General features: G+C 44.9%; 1 long non-coding RNA gene across 5 annotated transcripts in view; it reads right to left on the reverse strand.

Annotated features, from left to right (window-relative positions):
- Positions 1–15,050, reverse strand: part of LOC310839281 — a 78,262-nt gene that overhangs the window by 59,942 nt on the left and 3,270 nt on the right. For all 5 annotated transcript variants that reach the window (XR_014561387.1, XR_014561388.1, XR_014561389.1 and 2 more), the window contains exon 2: positions 4,769–4,899. This is a non-coding gene — a long non-coding RNA (uncharacterized lncRNA). The remainder of the gene's footprint in view (positions 1–4,768; positions 4,900–15,050) is intronic.

Raw genomic sequence — 15,050 nt, forward strand, 5'->3', positions numbered from 1 at the left:
CCCCCTCAGCTCCCATCAGCAAGGAAGCGGCTTGGAGATGCCACAGAACAATTGCTCCAGGGGAAGCTGTTTCTGATTATATTGCATTATAAGAAAGCATACCAGTAGTGCTTTTTTCAGGAGGTACTCAGTGGTACACAGTACCAGCACCTCTTTTTGTTGTTGTTGTTAAAAAGTGTGGCGCTTACTGTAACAACTTTATGGTGAGTACTGGCACCTAGGGGGGAACACTGCATACCAGCAAAGGTAATATGGATCATTTCTATAGAGGCAAAGGATAGGAAGTACCAGGTTGGCAGACTTACTGTACAATCCTATTACACATTTACTCAGAAATGTGGTGTATTGTATGTCAATGGAGCCATCAGGTAAGTGGGTTTTGGATTGCAGTCTAGAGCTTCTTTCCTGTTGTCCTTTTGGGGCTTTTGATTTGCCCTTAAAATCTTTCCTGCAAGACATTCTCCAAACTAATAACTCTAGGCTCCTATCAACCCTTAGTGGCTGAGATGTAATGCATGAAACTTAACATTAATTACCCTGAGCATATCAACTTAAGTTGGTTTGTGACTGTGATAAATCTGTAGTTCTAAAATGAACAGTAGAATGCCTTTCTATAAGAAAAGGCCGGTTGGGTCAGACCAAAATGCCTATCTAGTCCAGGGTTCTGTGCTTGCCATGCACAGCACGTGGGAAGCCACAAGCAGGATATTCAGGAAGCATCACTCTTTCCACTTATTATCACATTATTAACTGTTTTTTATACAGAGCCATCACTGTATATGGCTCTGTTGCACAATTTAAGAGAAGGAAGTCTACCCTGAAGGACAGAGCTTTCCAAATTGCGTATCACGGCATGCTAGTGTGTCAGCTACAGTGTGTAGGTGTGTTGCACAAATGCTCTTATAAGGGCATTTAATGTCCGGTTTGCTAGTAAAATTGAATTACTGTGTCGCGAAATGATGCATGTCTTTAAAAAGTGTGTCGCCAACATGAGAAGGTTGGAAAACTCTGATCTAAAACAATGAATAAAGACGATAAAGTCAAAATCCTTAAGTTTAAATGCACGATTCACAAGACCAAAGAACCTCAGTAGAAGGACCTTTCTTAACAAAGTGCTGTCTAAGCCTGCTGGGCACTATCACCACTGAGAATTCACTCTTCCACCACATCCTACATCCCCTTTGGGGAAAAAAACCCAACAACCCTCAAGTGAAGAACAGGCTGTTGTTGTGTAGTCTCGCCACTGATAAGCTGCCAACAGCTTCCTAGACTCCTCAGAGCACAGTTTTCAAACCATAACCAGGAGTGAGGAACCTGCAGCCCTCCAGATTTGCTGAACATCATCTCCCATCATCCTTGACATTTGGCCACAATGGCTGGGGCTGATGGGAATTGGAGTTCAGCAGCATCTGGAGGGCTGTAGGTGCTCCATCTCTGACCCTAATCAAATGGAACGTGTCTACTACCCTCATTCTTCAATTCTAGAAGATTAAATTCAAACCAAAAGACACCTATTTTTAGTGTAGATCATCTAAAATGTCTGTACCTGGCCACTGGTATTCAGATATTGATATTTGTTGTTTAGTCGTTTAGTCGTGTCCGACTCTTCATGATCCCATGGACCAGGGCACACCAGGCACTCCTGTCTTCCACTGCCTCCCGCAGCTTGGTCAAACTCATGTTCGTAGCTTATAGGATTATATTAAATGCTGCTGTTCTGTGGCTCCAAGACAGCAGACCTCTGCTTGCACAATATCATTTCCCCTCTTCTCCCCAGTGCACCCTGCTCCAAAGGGTTGGAGGACTATTTGGAGAAGATTTTCAGGGCACAGGAGAGGAGAGGAAAGGGAAGTCTTTGTGCACAAGTAGAACTCTCCTCTTGCAGCCTTGGATGCAACACGTAGATCTTCAACCATTCTTGCATCAAGAAATCTGAGTGTAGAAGTCGTGCATGAAAGCAGAATACCTACAGAACAGTCCCATACTTCTCCTAGGTATGGTTTGATAGCTCTGTGCAAAAGATACTTGCCGGATACAACTGTCCAGATTCAGTTTAGAACAGAACTACTATATATTTCAGGTTTGTTTGTTTTTAAATGGGGCATTACTTTCACATCTTGTCTGTTTCGATCTTAAAATTGTTGCTTCTCATGTTTCCTACTCATGATTGGTATGGTGGAAGCCGGGTTGGCCAACAGCAGATAGAGTCAGAGCCAGTGATACATATGGCCAGCTAATTCTATTTTTCACCCCATCCTCTCCCTGCTGAGTGCTACAAGGGCAACAGTGAGACAAAGGAGAAGGAAGCTATCAACCTCCAACCCAGACTGCTTTGTAACTAAGGGAATAGGCTGGGGGTAGGGACAGCTGGCACATGGGTGGCGCTGTGGGTTAAACCACAGAGCCTAAGACTTGCCGATCAGAAGGTCAGTGGTTCGAATCCCCGCAACGGGGTGAGCTTGGTCCCTGCTCCTGCCCACCTAGCAGTTCAAAAGCACGTAGATAAATAGGCACCGCTCCTGCGGGAAGGTAAACGGCGTTTCTGTGCACTGCTCTCCTTCGCCAGAAGCGGCTTAGTCATGCTGGCCACATGACCCGGAAGCTGTACACCAGCTCCCTCAGCCACTAAAACGAGATGAGGGCCTCAACCCCAGAGTCGGCGACGACTGGACCTAACGGTCAGGGGTCACTTTACCTTTAGGGACAGCTGGCAGCTGACAGCTTAGTAGGGCAAGCCCCCATTTGCCCTAATGGACCAGCCTCAATTCCCATCATCTATGTTTGCCCCCAGAACTAAACTCAGTACCGTACGTCTTGGTTGCATAACTGAACCCAGGATCTAAACCTGAATTTTAGACCAGGAATCTAAATTAAAATATTGTTTACCTTGTCACAAAAACAACCATTCCATCATCTGGGGTCCAATCTAACAACAGCACCTTAAGTACAAGAGTGGGTGTGATAAGAGGTGTAACATCTTTAATTCACTGGACTACTGCGTATTAAGTAAGAAATCTCTCAAAAGATCAGATTTGGGGGGATGTTCCTTGATTTAGCTTTGCTCAAGTTGCCGCAGTGGTTACAAGGGCCTTTGCTCAGGTTAGGTCCTTGTGAAGCACTGTAAACCATTACACCACGCTAGGCCTCTTGCTGGACTACTGTCAAGCTCTCTTTGCGAGGCTGCCCTTGAAAACCATTCAGAAATTTCCGTTGTTGCACTATGTTGCCATTAAGGATCATGTTGCTTCCTTGTTATGTCTACTGCTTAGTTGTAGGCCGATTTCCTTCTGCAATTTAAGGTGAGGGAGGTTATTACCTTTAAAGCCCCAAACAGCTTGGGGCCAAGTTATCCAAAGGGCAAAATTCCCCTACATTAATCAGTCTGAACTTTGAGATCATCTGGCAAGCCTGTCTTGTGCAAGATTTTTCCAGTTGGTTGTTTGTTTACTGGTCTTTTTATCTGCCACTTTGATTTTCCCCCGTTTTATTTGGATTATTTTGTTGTTGATTAGCTATTTTGCTTTTTATTGATGTTAGGCGGTATAGGAAGGGGAAAGAAGGGTACAAAATGCAACGTAATCAAATAACCTGGAACTCGATGCACCTTTGGACTTAAGAGAACAAAGGGCTGTGACCTCAAAGACCCAAACTAGTAGCTAGCTGTTTTGCTTTATAAGCGTTCCAAAGTAAAATTAAGATTACCAGATCAGATCTAGTTTAGTCACCGTAACACATTCTCAGTAGCTTTCATTTTTGAGATGTTTTAATTGAACAAGTAACCAATAGGTTGCACCAATCCTTGCTGGTCGTTTCCAGCAGTTTAAATACTTCACGATATCCTTGGGAGTGAGAGAAGACTGCATTAGGCAAACAGCCCAGAAGTGAATTAGCGTCATGGACAAATAAACCTTTGAGGTTTGTATGACCTACACATTCTCCATCTCCATTTCCCCCACTCATAGCAGCCAATGAGAAAACTCCACCATTTGCATTTCTGAGATTCATAACGCAATTTGCATCCTTGCAAAACACTCAAGCTGCAAATTGTCCTTCTGACTCTGACCTGCCTCTGATCGTGAGGCATATGTACAGGGAAGAGGAGTCTTCAGTTCTAAGGGTCATAAACCAGGTGTCAGGGTTATGACCTTCAGGGAACAGGGGATGGAATGCTGAGGATGATGGTTTATGGAACAGCCTTCAGAATCTGGTCCACAGTACATTAACATAATAATAGCTCTTGGTGTTATAGCACCTTCCAAAGACTTCAAAGCAAATTCAACAGGGCCTCAAATTGCCTGCCTCTCTTGAACCTGCTGGCTCTGCACTTTGTTCTCCATGGAAAATTGTTCCAGGTTGTGCCTGGGATGCTTCGAAAACATCTCTCAATTCTACATCTCAAAATAAGAACAGTACACACGAACACTATGAGGATTTTAATTCTTGGAGTGAGGAGGTTTAGTTGCTTTCTGTGTGAAACACCTTGATTAGAGTTCAAGGCAGAGAGGTAGACTACAGATTAAATAACAAATTTCAATGTCTGTGCGTTACACTTTCATTTTCTCATTTTTTTTAACCGTTTCAGACAGATCTTTAAAACTTCAAATAGCAACTAAATAAAAGGAAACTGGTGGTTTTCTGGTGTGCTTTTCTGAAATTTCAAATACTGCAAGTCTAATATAATACATTAAATAAATAATGGAGGCCCCCTGTGAATCCAATGTACACATCCACAAAGAGAACAAGACAAAACCACAAAGCTCCATTGTACCTTTTCACTGTTTTCAGGAGATGCCAGTGAGGTTGAACTCTGCTCAAGGCGGCGGCTGCCAGGTATAGAGACAGTCCGGTTCCTCATATGGACGTGACTCGAATGTAGAGGCCGTCCATAATTCTCTTGCACTGTAAAAAAGGGGGGTACAGGAGAAAATGAACATCTCTATCAAACAAAACCTTACAACTGAGTCTCTTATAATCAGACTTTGGATTTGATGGCTCCACTCCTTGAAAACATCTCCAACCAGGTCTATAGCACCTGACCTGGTTTTTTGTTAGCATCCAGGTCCAGGTCAGTGTGCTGGGGTGGACTTTTTTGGAGCCCTCCAGGCGAGGGACCAGCCTACCTCCAAGATCACCTCCCACTATAGGAACCTCCATGCTGGTTGAAATCCTCTAATCAGGCTCTGCTCACTAAGTATGGTGAGATCACCAGACCCAGCACTTAGCACTAGGCAGTGTGAGTTGTCTGCTGCAGGCAGCCAATTTTGGGTGTCACGAAAGGGCAGCAAATGGTGATTTATTTGCTACTATCATAATTTCACCGCCAGGGAAGAAACGGGCAAAGGGCTTGTTGGATTTTCGGCCTCAAGTGCCAGAATGACTATGCAACTTGACTTGGGAAGACAGGGCGCTATTTGCCTTGCTGCCTCAGGCTACAACATATTTTATGCCAACCCTGGAAATCAATAGCAGCTAAAAGTAGGGCTTTTTATGACAGGTGCCCCTGGTTTCTGGAATGACGGTCTCCATGGTCATCAGGACTCTGTCTGAAATTAACAAGATTCTCCGCGTCTGGGAGTCGTTTGGAGGCTGATTTGATTGGAGCTGTTTTGTTTTGGGGCTGCTGGATTGTGCGGTGTGAGTTTGTATTTTGCTTGTTGTGTAACAATGACTTAGATGGGGGAAATAGGTCTAATGCATGCTCCAGCCGTAACAGCTGCTGGCTGTACATTTGGTGGCAGTGTGCATAGGACTTGCATATGAGGGAGACACTGATGAAGAAATCAGTTTGAAATGCACTGAGTTCAATAAAAATGTTGCTCTTGTGTGTGTGCTTTCCTCCCTTCCCTTCCTGGCAGGAGGTATGGCCAGTGGTCACAACCTGCTCCCTCCAAACGTTTATGGACATGTGGGGTTGGTCATGTAATGTAGGCGCACACAGAGTTAGAATTCTTAGAAAAAATGAACTTGAGCCTGGGGAAAATGGTAGAGACATCGATATTCTAAGATAAATTGCTGGTTAAGAACACCTACCAGTGATCTTTTACCCAAGGCCCCCCAAAACCTTGAATCTAGCCCAAATCCCTTGACTTCTAATGAGTCACTTGGGAATGTATGTCTCACTACACTGCTAGAAGCTGTATAAACTTACCTCTCAATACAGCTTGGGGAGACCACATGTAAACCTCAGTTATAGTCTGGAAGTTAGCATGGTAGGGTCAGTATTGCCTCAGTTCAGTTCGCATGAATTCAAACTTGAGAGGGTCCTCTTGGTAATTACAGATTTTTTTAGTGCTTATTTATTTTATAATCTCTCTTACATTTTATATATTTGTTCCATCCTACTCCTTCCTCCAAGGACTTTGCACAATTACAGTGGTACCTCGAGTTACATACACTTCAGGTTACATACGCTTCAGGTTACAGACTCCGCTAACCCGGAAATAGTACCTCGGGTTAAGAATTTTGCTTCAGAACGAGAACAGAAATTGTGCTCCGGCGGGGCGGCAGCAGCAGGAGGCCCCATTAGCTAAAGTGGTGCTTCAGGTTAAGAACAGTTTCAGGTTAAGAACGGACCTCTGGAACGAATTAAGTATGTAACTCGAGGTACCACTGTATGTCAGTTTACCTCATAACGCCAAGAGGTAGTTCAGACTAAAACATCCTGTTGCCCAAGGGCCAGGTTAAAGCATGAGGGGGAAATCTAGCAGTTTAGTCCCCTCTGGAATATTACCGTCTGAATTATCATTTTCCTTGGCTTTTAAAAGTAAATCTCTACTCCTGGAGGTATCAAAAGCAAGCAGACAGTTGTCTGCCCAATGGTTCACTAAGAAGTAAATGTACAACTGGGTATTCCAGTGTTCTGATAAATGTGTACAAAGGACAGAATTCAACTAAGTAGTCCCACTAGCAGATGTTTGCACAAGGTTGCTTGCTAGCTAGCACAACAGGGCTTTCCCTTCTCCCCTATGACCCCCAAAGTTGGGTTGGAAGGGGTAGAACAACCCCCATAACAGCACGCCGGGGAAGGGGTGCATCTGAAAGACTTGTGCTGATGCAACAATTGCCATAGCCCTACGCTGAATTCCTCACTGGGATAACTGACACAAATTTGGCCGTTAATTTTAGTTTATAAAAATGATATTTTACAAAATCACTTTTATTAAAATAGAATAAATTTTAAAACATATTAACATTTCAGAACATATTAAGCTGCCTGATTGATTGTTTTGCAGTCGCTTTTTGCCTTCTCAGTACGCAAGTTCTGGCTGCAAATTTTCCCAGGCCAAGCGTGACAGAGCAAGAATTTGAACCTCAAGTTCCAAAATCCAAATCCAGTACTCCAGATACCACCACTGTTTCAGGTTTTGCTCTAAGGGTCATAAGCACTGTGCTTTTGGTGATGTAGGTTACCTGGGAAATTTTGAATTGGAAAAATCGAAATGGAAATTTGCAATTTCAGGTACTTACACATGTAGCAATTTTCAGAAGAAAAGAGTAAGTTTCCAGTGCAACATTTTCTTATGCCCTAGAGAGTGATCTTATTTGGCATGTTTATTGCACTTGTATTTAGTAAACAAAGAAAAACAACAACCTTGACACTGCCAAGCTTGCCCAATATTGCATTTGGCAATTGGCATCCATTCATTGTTGCAAATGAGCTTGTGAAATGGAAAATATTTCACATAAAAATAAATCACTAGAAAATTTCCCTTGCAGCCCCTCTTCATGCTCTATGCCTTTCTTTAGAGCTGCTTCATATGAATACTGCTGCTGCTGCTGCTAATAATAATAATAATAATAATAATAATAATAATAATAATAATAATATTTTACCCCAGCCTTTTAGCCTCAAGGCAGCTTACAGATAAAATAAGAACAGCTAAAAACATAGGAAGAGGAATGAAATAAAAATACAGCTAAACATTATTCCTATATGCCGATCATCTCTATGTAGGAGAAAATGTGTGACGTCATTCATGAGTTGCTGGCCAAGGGTTTAGATTACCCGAAGGTCATGGACCAAGCAGCCCCTGCCCTATGGGGTTGTGGTGAAAAACTCTTGTGCTGTACTTCAAATGTGATAAAGAGTAGACTTCCCTCCCTAGACCCCTGGAGACATTTCCTCCATGTGAGAGTCTCCTCCAATTCGCCCAGGCTGTGCTAACATGCTGTGTGTGACTTTGAAAGCATCCCCCTGCTTCCCACCCCCCACAATCTTTGTTACCTGGCCTATTGTGGGCCTGGCAGGGCCAGTGGAAGAGTGGTCTGATTCCAAGTGCAAGTGCCAACCAAGTTTAAACTCTCCAGCTCCCCACCAGGAGGCAATTATTGCCTCAGTTGCTTCCTTTGTTCTCGGTCTGCCATGAACTGCGATCAAATTAAACAGGCCCTTGCCAATGGCTCCTGCTCATTTGCAATAGAAACCTCCTCACACAAATGGCACCGGGGACGGGTCCTCTTCTCCCTGAATGGGCAAAGTGGCTTAATTCAACAGCTCCTCTGTGTCCGGTCCTCTTTTCCTTCTCGCCCACCATGTTTCCCATGCCACGGAATTTCTCCATGTTTTCCCTCATGATTGTCTAGGGAGGAGCAATTTGAGAAATGTTGCTTGTCCAAGAATTGTGCTTCGGCTGGTCATTTATTTGTTATCATTTGCTAAAACTCCCACTGGAGCTACATGGCAGAGACAATTGAATCATCCTGGTGAATTAAAGCAGACAGAATTTTAATCATCTTTTTTTTTTAAATGTATAAAGGAAATTGATTTTATTCCTAGGAGGGGATTCTGTGTGGTCTCATACTACTTGCTTCTCTGGCTGAAACCCCAGACCTAGGATGAACTAATTAATTGAGTTTACTCCACACAATGCCTGGCAAAGGCCCTCTGTAGAAGCTTTAAGGGAAATGAGTAGAAATGCTGCCGAAACAGTTGTTTACAATGTCGTGAGGTAGCTTGGAATGATGGAGAGGCTGTGCATGCTGTTGCTTTCAAGCGGCACAATCTATAAATCACTGGCAGGCACAATACGCCAAAGGCCAGGTTGACTGCCTTGAAGTCAGCTGTGGCGATCTGGTGCTGTGGATTGGCTGCAGCGGCCAAGGAGCTCATAGTTTCGTTTGCCGTAGTTTCTGCTCTTCCACAATGGATAGCTCTCCCCCTTTATTTGAGACAGGGATGGGGAACCTTTTCCCACCCAACAGTTGCATTCCTCCACGGGTCACACGCCAATGGAAGGTAGGGCAAGAAGCAAAACTGGATGAATAGCCATGAATGCGATTTCTACACACAGCTATTTCTGTTGTTGTTGTTTAGTCGTTTAGTCGTGTCCGACTCTTTGTGACCCCAAGGACCAGAGCACGCCAGGCACTCCTGTCTTCCACTGCCTCCCACAGTTTGGTCAAACTCATGCTGGTAGCTTCAAGAACACTGTCCAACCATCTCACCCTCTGTTGTCCCCTTCTCCTTGTGCCCTCAATCTTCCCCAACATCAGGGTCTTTTCCAGGGAGTCTTCTCTTCTCATGAGGTGGCCAAAGTATTGGAGCCTCAACTTCAGGATCTGTCCTTCCAGTGAGCACTCAGGGCTGATTTCCTTCAGAATGGATAGGTTTGATCTTGCAGTCCATGGGACTCTCAAGAGTCTCCTCCAGCACCATAATTCAAAAGCATCAATTCTTCGGCGATCAGCCTTCTTTAGGGTCCAGCTCACACTTCCATACATGACTACTGGGAAAACCATAGCTTTAACTATACAGACCTTTGTCGGCAAGGTGATGCCTCTGCTTTTTACGACACACATGCAAACATACAGGGTTATTGGCATCCATCTGTCTCAAGAGACAATGCAGTGCGCCTCTGGAGGTGAGGTCAAACTGCTGCATTAGCAGCACCAGAGTGAGCACTCCGGGGCACAAATCAGGGCAGTGCATATGGAGGTCCTGGGCTGCCCAGACAACAGGACCCCCCCCATCCTTCTCAGCCTCACTGATGTGATCCAAAGGAAAGCAGAAAAATATGTTTGGCACCAATATGGCTGCAGGAGTTGCTGGAAAGAGGTGTACAAGGCACCATCCAACTGCCTAGGGACTCCACTCTGGATTTCTGTAAGGGTTTACTCTTTAGCCTTTTATTCTCCAGAAGATATCCCACAAGCCAGCGGAGATTTAGGGTCAGAGTTTTCCTAGATGGGCTGCTTTCCCAGGTTGATGAACACCATCTGCCCCTCACTACAGCATGTGCAGAAACCGCCTTCTTGACGTTTCGGCCCACTTGAGCCCCAATTGAATCTTGTCCACTCAATCCACAGAAGGGAGCAGGTTAGAGCTTAGTACAGTGGGGACCAAAGGTGGACAAAGTACCCAAGAAGGTGTCCCCCACCAGAGGTACTACCCCTCCACTAACACTACACACACCCATCCAGGGAAGCACATTCCAGCTGGTGCTTTAACGTAGAATTGGTTCACATTTGCAAGATGTGTTTGACTCTTACTGTCGAGCCGTAAAAGCTGCTTGACAGTGGAATGGTCTCCCATGAGAGATGGTGGACTTCTTCTTCCTTGGAGGTTTTTAAGCAGAGGTTGGGTGGCCAGGGATGCTTTAGCTGAGATTCCTGCATTTCAGGGGGTTGGATTTACGATTACCCTTGGGGGTCCCTTCCAACTCTACAATTCTATGATTCTAAGTGTTCAGTAATTGGGTGACGAGGGGGTGAAATTGCAACAGCTAGTGCTTCATAGTGGCTAAGTGAGTAAGCGATGAATCGGGGAGTCTCTGGTAACCTCTGCCACAAACTCTTAGGCAAGCCATACTCCACCATGTTTTAGGGTTGCCATATTTCAAGAGGTAAAAATCCACACACAAAAGGTGGTTGTGCTTTTCGAGGGCAATCACCTGATAGCCCCTCCGCTGCCAAGCCCAAGCTGCCCATGCCAGAGCCCGGGTCATCCGTGCCAGAGCCACCCATGCACATTTTTTTTAAAAAAAAACACCCCCAAATCCAGGACATTTGCTTTAAAATGTAAAATTCCCCTTACATGGGCATGTAGGGCCCACAAAAGAGGACATGGCTGGAAATTCCCAGACGTCTGGCAACCCTATTTTACACATACATACATACAAACAAACACACACACACCACCTGCAATATGAGAGACAACAGTGCTGCCTTAAGGATTATATAAAGTTGTTATAAAGATTATAATAACTAGAAAATGGCATGCACCCTGCCATACAGGCAGGTGGAATCTAAGCAGCCTGCTGGGGTGTGGGTGGCACAAATCAGTAGGGGGCAAGGCATAGAGCAAAATTGGGTGGGGCAGCAAATGTGACTTTTCCCTTTGTACAGAAGATGAGTTTTCTACACACACTCACACGCCCTCCAATCAGGCAAACAGGAAGCAATATCAAAGTTCAAGGACACATTTCATCCGGGGGGGGGGGAATACTTAAGGAGAGCTGGTGCGGTGTGTGGTCTAGGGAGAGGGTGTGTAGCTTGGGAAGAGTCCCAAGGGCCAGAAGGAAAGGCCTTGAGGGCCACATTCTGCCCCCAAGCCTGAGGTTCTCCACCCCAATGGTATGTCTTAGGTGGTTCTGGTTTTGCCCAGTCTGAACTGAAGAATGGGGAACTGCAGAATGAACGAAGGCATTTTGCACATTGTATTAAAACATAGTTAAAATATACTACGATCTAACGTAAACATGCATGCTGCTGAAATAGGTAAAATAGGTTATGTCCAGTCAAATTTGACTATGGGGTGTGGTGCTCATCTATGAGGGAGCCAGCGTCTGTGCGCAGATAGCTTTCCCGGGTTATGTGGCCAGCTTCTGGCTGAAATAGCATGCACTTAGCTCCTCCTCCGCTGCTGCTGCTGCCACCTGAAAACAAACCATGATCTGGCTTAGTATTGTGCTCAAACCCAAGCTTGTGGTTTGTTGGTCACCAGGCAACACACAGCCAAGGTTTGTTCTCGGCTTACTGCTCATAGTTGGGGTTTTTTTTTTGGGGGGGGGGACAAAGCATGAACCTGGATTTGGATGTAACGCTAAGCGGACCATGGTGAGGAGCAGGGGAGAAGTCGCGCACACTGTGTGCTTATCTTAAACCATAGTTTATATTAATGATTGCTGAATGTGATGTGTGAACCAGACCTCTCTCTCTCTCTCTCTCTCTCTCTGTGTGTGTGTGTGTGTGTGTGTGTGTCTGTGTGTGTGTGTGTGTGTGTGTGTGTGCGCGCGCAGTTGTCAAACGAAAGAGCAATAAAGATTTGGAGGGCCCCATCTATAGCCTTATTTTTGTAGAGACTTATTTTCTGTTTGGAACAAAACTGCCATGCCAGGAGTAAAATGTTTACGGAGTGGGGGGTGCACAAATGAACCATTTATCACTCATTTGGGGATCACCTGTGGTAAAATGCTCCTCAGTCTCCTTATTGGGAGAAATTAGCTAGTAGATTTTATTTTTATTTTGTTTATTAGATTTAAATACTGCCCTTCATCCTAAGATATCAGGGCTGCTCACAGAATAAAATACAGGACAAAAAAACAACAAAACAGCATAACGACAACTCAACCCCTTCCCACAGACACATTTAAAATAAGGTTACCAGATTTTTTTCAATGAATCCGGGACACTTTTCAACTTCAATGGATTTTGTATGGGGACTGATTTGTAAATCCGGGGACTGTCCCCAGGAAACGGGGACTTCTGGTAACCTTAATTTAAAAGGCTGTAGAATATTAATCAGCCCAAAGCCTGGTTGAAGAGGAAATATAGATGATGTGAAAGACCTCAGCCTGGAGAGCTGCTGCCAGTCTGAGTCAACAGTATTGGGCTAGATGGACTGGATATATATAAGGCAGTTTTCCCATGGACTCTACACAATTGTGCATTGCCTTTAAGGAATTAGCTTCATGATACTTCTACTGTTGCTTTTTAAATTATTATTATTATTGTAAGCCTCTTTTGAGAGCCCCTGTGGCCACAAAGCAACCATTACATTTAAATATAAATAAACAAACTTGCCCAAGCTTAAGTGTGACCTCAAACATGCAAGCCCTCTCCTCTTTGCGCTGCCTGGAGCATATCCAAGGGGCCCTTTCATTCCTCCCTCTAATTTAGTTTACTAGCAAAACGCAGCAGTGAGATTACTTTTTTAAAAAAAGAAAATATCCCTTCCATGCCTGCAGAGCTTAGAAGGAGCTGCCCCAGTGACCCGGTTCTTCCAAATCTCACCATTTGTCTTCCCTCAAAAGGGGGACCTGGAATTCCTGGCTACCTTGGAGCCTGTGGTCATGAGGACACTGCAGACAGGATTACAGAGGGGGCTTTTCTTTCTCTAGGCCAGGGCTGGGGGTTGTCTGCATTTCTCTTCTGACATCTCATCTCCAAGGAAGCTCTCTCTCTCCCCCCCCCACCAATCCCGCCGCCACCCACACCCCCCCACCAGCGAGCCCAGTCTTCACTTTCTAAGAAGGATGCTACCCACTGAGCTATTCAAAGCAGTTAAATGAGAAAAGGGGGTTAATAAAGCACATGTTGCGGGTGGGGTAGGGGGGGCGTAGAGAAAAGAAAAGATTAGAAGGGCTGATGTTTTGGCTATGGGGCCTTCTTTTGACCATGAAGGGAGGGGGGAGAGAACAAGATTATTGTTCACACGCACACACGCACACACACACACACACACACACACACACACACTCCTTTCCCACTACCCAAAGGACTTCATAGCCAGAATCCCACCACTAATCCAACTGTCCCTCACTAACAAGTTTTATCAACATAGTTCTGCAATTCTATGATCCCTCTCCTCCACCACACCCCTGCCAGCCATCTCTGCATTCTGACACTTCTTCTTTCCTTATTATTATTATTATTATTTATTATTTATTATCTTCTCCTCTCTCCAGAGTACACTTTCAGTTTCAGATAACAAGGTACCTATTCGTTACAGCTCCCCTCGCAACCTTTGCTTCACGGAGAGTTGTGATCCTAAACCACCCTTACATGTGCAAAGACACATAACATGGAGAATCTCTTCCCTCGAGAAAGACCTGAGGTGGTGGAAGGTAGACCTTTGAGGATCAACAACACCCCAGAATTGGGGGTGGGTGGGTGTCCTAATCCCACCCCCTTTCTTTCCAGACAAAGACATTCCATTCACTTTCCAGCATTAAACGGCTCAGACTTTTCGCATCCACAAGGCTTCCACGAAAACAGGGAGACGGGCAATTCGAAGTAATGGAGAAGTCTAGCGAAACATCAGTTGACACCATCTCACGTTCTATTTCTAATCTTCAGGGATGAGGGCCCACAGTTAACAGAGCCAAATCAGCAATGCCCACCCACAAGGAAGGAGGTCTTGGCAAACCTGGGGTAGTTTGCAGAAGTAGATGGGAGTTAGAGGGGGAAGGACCCAAAAACGTCCCCATGATGGCTAAGCATGCTCAGTGTCCGTTAATGCCAACTTGACTGTTGGAGAGGGAGGTTAAAAAATGGGGTGGAGGAGATTGAATGGAGTGTCTAGAAAATTAGAAGCAATATCAATATAAATGGGGTAGACAGATCCCTCTCATCGTCAGGATAGGGCGCTTCCTAGTTCACAGTAGGAAGCTGTTTTTAAATATCCCCAGGAAAAGATGTCAATAACTGCCCATAGAAATCGGGGGGGGGGGGCCTTAATATTGCTGGGCTTGGACACCAGTGCATCCATTCACACACACACCCAACAGAGAGTTCCTGCTCTTCTAAGTTCTTATTTAGTGTGGTTATTACAAAACAACCCTGCCAATGGAATTCCAAAGTGAATTATCCCCATGTACAGCAAGACCTACAACAGCCCTGCAGTGTAGGCAAGGCTTTATGTGATTTCTGTGCTGTTCAGAGGTATTAGGACTCTGTTTCAGGTTGGATGTTAGGCAGAAATACAGAGGGTGTTATCCATTGCTTCTATCCCCACACTGCAAGTTGAACTGAGGCAGCAGGATACAACATCCCTGCAGTGCAGTTCACTGTAATATACCCTACTGCAAGCGGGAGGGCTGTGTTGAGTAACT

Source organism: Podarcis gaigeae (genome assembly GCF_964106915.1).
Source record: "Podarcis gaigeae genome assembly, chromosome: 2".
NCBI classification, from domain to species: domain Eukaryota; kingdom Metazoa; phylum Chordata; class Lepidosauria; order Squamata; family Lacertidae; genus Podarcis; species Podarcis gaigeae.